We start from the raw sequence: 6,115 nt of genomic DNA, 5'->3' as shown, positions 1-6,115 counted from the left end.
CTGTGTGTTTTGGGTCATTGTCATGCTGGAATACCCATCCACAACCAATTTTTAATATCCTGGCTGAGGGAAGAAGGCTCTCACCCACGGTACGTTGCCCCATCCATCATCCCTTTCATGCGGTGAAGTTGTCCTGTCCCCTTAGCAGAAAAACACCCCCAAAGAATGTTTCCACCTCCATGTTTGACGGTGGGGATGGTGTTCTTGGTCATAGGCAGCATTCGTCCTCCAAACAAGGTGAGTTGAGCGGATGCCAAATAGCTCAGATTTGGTCTCGTCTGACCGCAACACTTTAGCCCAGTTCTCCTCTGAATCATTCAGAGCAGGGGGAACTTGAGGGCTCTGCAGGGTTTCAGTCCTTAAGGGCGTATTGTGTTACCAATTGTTTTCTTGGTGACTTTAGTCCCAGCTGCCTTGAGATCATTGACGAGATCCCCCCATGTAGTTCTGGGCTGATTCCTCACCATTCTTGCATGGAGCCTCAGAGGGCGATTGACAGCTATTTTGTGTTTCTTCTATTTGCGAATTATCGTACCAACTGTTGTCACCTTCTCACCAAGATGCTTGGCAATGGTCGTGTAGCCCATTCCAGCCTTGTGTAGGTCTACAATCTTGTCCCTGACATTCTTGGACAGCTCTTTGGCCTTGGCCATGGTGGAGAGTTTGGTATTGGATTGATTGCTTCTGTGGACAGGTAACTTTTATCAAGCTGAGATTAGGAGTGCTCCCTTTAAGAGAGTGCGCTAATCTCAGCTCGTTAACAGTATAAAAGACACCTGGAAGGCAGACATCTTGCTGATTGATAGGGGAGCAAATACTTATTTCACTGAGTAAAATGCAAATCAATGTATAATTTATCTGAAATCTGCATTATTCTGGATTTTTTTTTTTCTGTCTCTCACTGTTCAAATAAACCTACCATTAAATTGGTAGGTAGACTGATCATGTCAGTGGGCAAACGTACAAAATCAGCAGGGTTCAAATAATTTTTTCCTTCACTATATAAACACACACCAACCCTATACGGGCAGCTTGTAGATTTCCATGTGCTACTAGATGCTTTTGTCCTGCTGTTGACTACATTGTCCAAAAAAAAAAAAAAAAAAAAAAGTGGAAACTAGGTGAGCCTTGGTTTCTGGTTCGGTACTTTAGGGATGAAGATGGTGCAAATCACAAGAGACCCGTAACTATTGCACAGCTGATGACAGACGATGCCATGTGATTGGTCTGGGTGAATCCCTTCTGTGACAACTACTGTGTAACTCATGTGGTGTTTTAACCCTTCGTATAGTGACATCAGACCAGTGCCACAGTGATTAGTTGCACATATTATTTGTTAAATGGAACTTGGAAATATTTCCATATGTTTAACAAGGTAGTTGGAAAAGGTTCCTTCCTTTTTTTTCAACTTGACATTATCATGTTTCTACCGTTCCTCTTTCACGGATACATTTAAATAACTTCTTTCTATTTAGAAAATGTGTGTGTGTGTATCATGTAAAGCTAGTGGTCACAGGCTGAGAGCAGAATGAAAATCTTGCAACGCCATCTTTTCCTTTGACTGCTTATTTTAGACATGAGAGGAAACTTTTAGTTTCATAATCTATCTTTAGCTGTCCAAGGATTAAGATATCGACTCACATTGGTGTGTTCTAAAATACCACATTTACTGGCTTCAGAATGTGGGTTTTATACGTTCCTTATCACATGTATCCAAAATATCTATGCTTATGTCTGAATATATGTTACGCTTCTTAATGAAGGACACGGTTGCCAGAGGTACAGTTTGGATGCTTATATCTCGGATAGGAAGAGGCTATCTTCACAATCCTTAGGAGGATTTTGAGGCTTAATACACAGCATGAAGCCTTTAACCACCTGTCACAAAGCATGTCATTTTGTTCTTACATCGAAAAAAAAAAAAATCAGCAGAATGGTCATTATATATAAACATAACAAATGATGTACCAGAAAATCTGTGTCGCATTAAATGAAAGCCCCTTTTCGTTTTCGTACAAAAATGAAATACTCTATTTGCAGGCTTCAGCAAGAGTTCCAGGAGGTCTAAAAGGACCTTCTATGAGCACGCTCAGAAAGTGCTCTGATTCATTTCAGTAGGAGCACTTATCTTTCTGCTACTGATTCGCTGCTTCAAGCAGCTAAAATTAGTGCAAAACTCTGAGGGGGCGCGCTACATCTTCTTTTAAAGGTAAGGTTCTGTGTAAAACAATAAAGAAAAAACATTGAAGTACTTTAACATGTAAAAAACTGTAAATTGCCACTTTAAGTAAATGAAACTGAAAGTCCTGCTTGGAAGAGATCATGTAGCTTTACTCATGAAGAAGATTTTCGGAGAATGTCACAACTGAATTATCACTGCTTCATTCCTACTACTCTGTTGATGTCAACCTGTACTTTTATGTCACTTAAGAGTCTGCAAGAGGTAGCTGGGTTGGCTCAGTGGGTTATTTTACACTATATGACCAAACTTATGTGGACACCTGGTTATCATATCCATATGGGATTGTAGGTCATCCCATTCCAAAACATGGGCATTAATATAGAGTTGCCCCCTCTTTACAGCTGTATCAGCTCAGGCTCTTCAGGGAAGCCTTTCCAAAACAGTTTGGATTGTGTCTGTGGGAACTTGTGCCCGTTCAGCCAAAAGAGCATTTTTGAGGTCAGGCCCTGTTGGATGAGTCCTAGTTTGCAATCAGCATTCATCCCAAAGGTGTTGGATGGGGTTGAGGTCAGGGTTCTGTGCAGGACAATCAAGTTTCTCCACCCCAAACTCCTCAAACCATGTCTTTATGGACCTTGCTTTGTGCCCTGGGACAACAGGAAGGGGCCTTCTCCAAACTGTTCTGTAAAGTTGGAAGCATATCATTGTCCAAAATGTCTTGGTATGCTGTAGCTTTAACATTACCCTGGAACTAAGAGGCCCAACCACTGAAAAAAACGCCCTGGACCGTCTACAGTAGGGGCACTATGGGTATGAGGAAAAAGATGGTGGTAACTGAATTCTACAGGTAGAAAGACATACAAATCCCACCATTCTCCACAGATGCACATAAAGTGAGTAGTCTTAAGCAGGGTTTTTGACTCTGGAGACACACGTTCTTGCTACTTGGTGAATATAAAATGCAGCCAGCCATAAACATGTTATTGTGGCCTCCTTTAAAGTTCTGTTACTCTTAAATAAAATGTTTATTACAACCATTTTAATATTCTTATCTAAAAGTTTAATCGCATAACAGATACCTGCCAGTGCCTTATGTTTGCATGACAAATGCTTCTTGAAAAAATACAAATATAGCCAAATATCACAGTGGTTAAATAATTATTCCTGGGAAGAGTTTCACTATCCCCGGTAGCAAGAAGCCTGCGTTTAATGCTTTGTTCGGTTATAAAAGTCTTTAAATTATATTGGTTTTAGTGGGTATTCACAAATCTCTCAAATGGTGCTCAGTTTGTTATATATTAGTTGACCTTGGATCTTGTTGAATATTGGCGATTTTCACAGCTAGTGGCTACAACAAATGGTCACTTAGTAAGCCAAATCATCATTCTGATATTCAAGGGTCGCTTTCAAGTCCCAAGTACACAACGTGACCCAATTCTGGCCTGTTTTCGCTATCTGTGTGTAATAAGATCTGTTTTGTTCTTGACCGTAGATCTGTGGTCTTAAAATTGGTGATCTGGACATTGTGACCACAGACAATGCAAAATTTTAGGAAACAATGTAATTGTGTTAATTTGTGACTGAACAGAAGAGACCTTGGTTCAGAACCTTTAGAAACATGGCAATAATAAAGAAATAAATGCATAAAGGATGTGGCACCGACATAATCCTTGTATTTATTTAATGTACCCATGTAAGCGTCCTTCCTGTGTCTTAGTATATTACATCACTGATGCTAATAGAAGCCCGTCAGCCAGCCTGTGTGGCATCCTGCGCTACACATTGAAAAGAGACCTGAAGGAGCACTTTGTAACTTTTTTTTTTTTTTTTTTTCCCCCCAGTAGTAAAGGCCAGCTAGACCCTAGTGTTCTCCTTAAACCGCGAGCGTGTGTGTGCATGCGTAGGAGAGCGGAGCGTGGCACAACACCCCTATTGCTTTGGGCTGGAGGCTCAGCAGATAGCTGGAACAAATGGTTTATTTTATGACGGTTGTTAACAGTGAATTCTTTTGTTCTGCTCTTGGTGGGGTGAGCACTGTCAGGAGATCTGCTGTCATTTATCCTGCTCTCTGTGACTGAAGGCCCACAAAATGAACTGGGGCAGTGTTAGCTGCACCCCCACAAGTACTGCCTTCGCTACATAATGCGTAATAATCTTGTCAGAGTGGCACCATTATCAGCCCATGCCTGGTGCCCTGCAAAATTTATTTTGGACTTTTAGACCTTGAAATGAAACCATTCTTTCTTAATTTTGCAAAGTGCCTAATCTGTGAAATATGAAGTATATACGATGGCTGGAAACACTATAGAAACATACATTTTGTCAAATAATTGAATTAAAAAAAATGTAATGTTTTTTTTTTTTATTTTTTTGTTATTTAGATTACCCTATCCAGCTTCTGTAGTGTTAAACAAACCCTAAATCTTTACCTACTTCTAATTTAAAAACTGTGTAAGCTCTGGGTGCTTCTTAAGATCAAGATTCTGCTGCTGTTACAAGATCCCATGAACTATTTGTTTCCTCCCTGTAATGTAATGGAATGTGAACGTCTTGTGATGCTGTCTTCTGTCGCCAGAAAAAACCCAATTGCTTTATATTGACAATCGTGGTGCCGTGTTATCATTCTTTTCATTCTTCCTGCATGGATTTTACAGAACCTACAGCTGATTTGTATTTTTTTTTATTTGATTATAAAGGCGGAAGTGTCTGCCTTGTGTGCTGTAGTCGGTAGCACATGAGTTATACTATTAAAAGGTTAACCTCTTTCTTGTAGGGGGAAGTGAGTGAATGAATGTCTGTCGCTGCCAGCCGTCTGCTTGTTGTATTGCATTTGTGGTGTCACTGTGTAATGGATTGCTCTGTGGGGTAACCAGCCTGTCACTGGCCTTCATCTGCCCAAGTCACCTTTTACCTACTAGGCATTAAGTAGCCGGTCTCTGCATGTGACTTAGATGTCCTGTAAGTCCTTGAATGCAACAGGATCAGCAGCTGACAGGTTCACTTTACTGCAGGGTGTGCGTGTCACTCAGTCAGCCTTCGGCAGGACACATAGGGGTGAGTTCCCATACATAATGTAGATCTGGATTTTGGAGGGTTTTTTTTGTTTAGTGTTTTGAGCAGTTATTGCATTCTTTGGCGCGATCACATACCACGCACCTTGGTTTAGCGCAGTGTGCCCGGCCGGTTCGGTGTGTGTGTGTGTGATAGTCTGCGTTCTTGCTGATTTTGCTGTCTGTGAAAGACAGCAATGCACATATTTCTGTCTGTCAACAAAAGCAGGCTTGTCTTATATGATCTAATTTATTTTTTATAAATATAATTACCATAATATACAGGAAACATAGAGGAAATTTCCATGTTAATGCTGTATAGAGTTGTTTTATATGTTAACCTAATTCTGGTTACATGAAGCCCAGTTATTTAATGGTTAATAAATTTTTTGTTAGAGGAATGGTTTAGGTGTGCCATCTCTAATGTAATCTTTTGCTTTATTGACATTTCTTCTATAATTTGGAGTCAGTGTTTAGTTCTCACCTTTGCACCTTTCATGAACGATGAAGCGGCTAGCGGACTGGCCTTTTGAGCTTTAACCGTTTACAATCTGACTTAATTGTGAAAGTAACATTTGTATGAAAGGGAAACGTGAAAAAGTTTGTACCTGGTAAGTATCCCTACAATAAGTGCTTTTGATTAACCCCTTCCCACTGCCGCTTAGAGATAGAAATGTCAGTGGGCTTTAGAGTTGGGCTAGTCATTGGCAGAACAAAATTTGCACATTAACGTTGTACGTAACTTGGTCATTTTGTCATATGCCGTTATGATGGCATCCAATGTTTTTAGACCCAGCCATTTATATATCAATAGAAACGGCAGCAGTCAATATGCTTGTAAACTAAAAGCATATCCTGCAAGCAAAAGGGCTGGGGGGCTAGA

Source organism: Sceloporus occidentalis, unplaced genomic scaffold (genome assembly GCF_023333645.1).
Source record: "Sceloporus occidentalis isolate IW3139 unplaced genomic scaffold, rSceOcc1.0.p SCAF_77, whole genome shotgun sequence".
NCBI lineage: Eukaryota > Metazoa > Chordata > Lepidosauria > Squamata > Phrynosomatidae > Sceloporus > Sceloporus occidentalis.
This window is presented reverse-complemented; position numbering follows the sequence as displayed.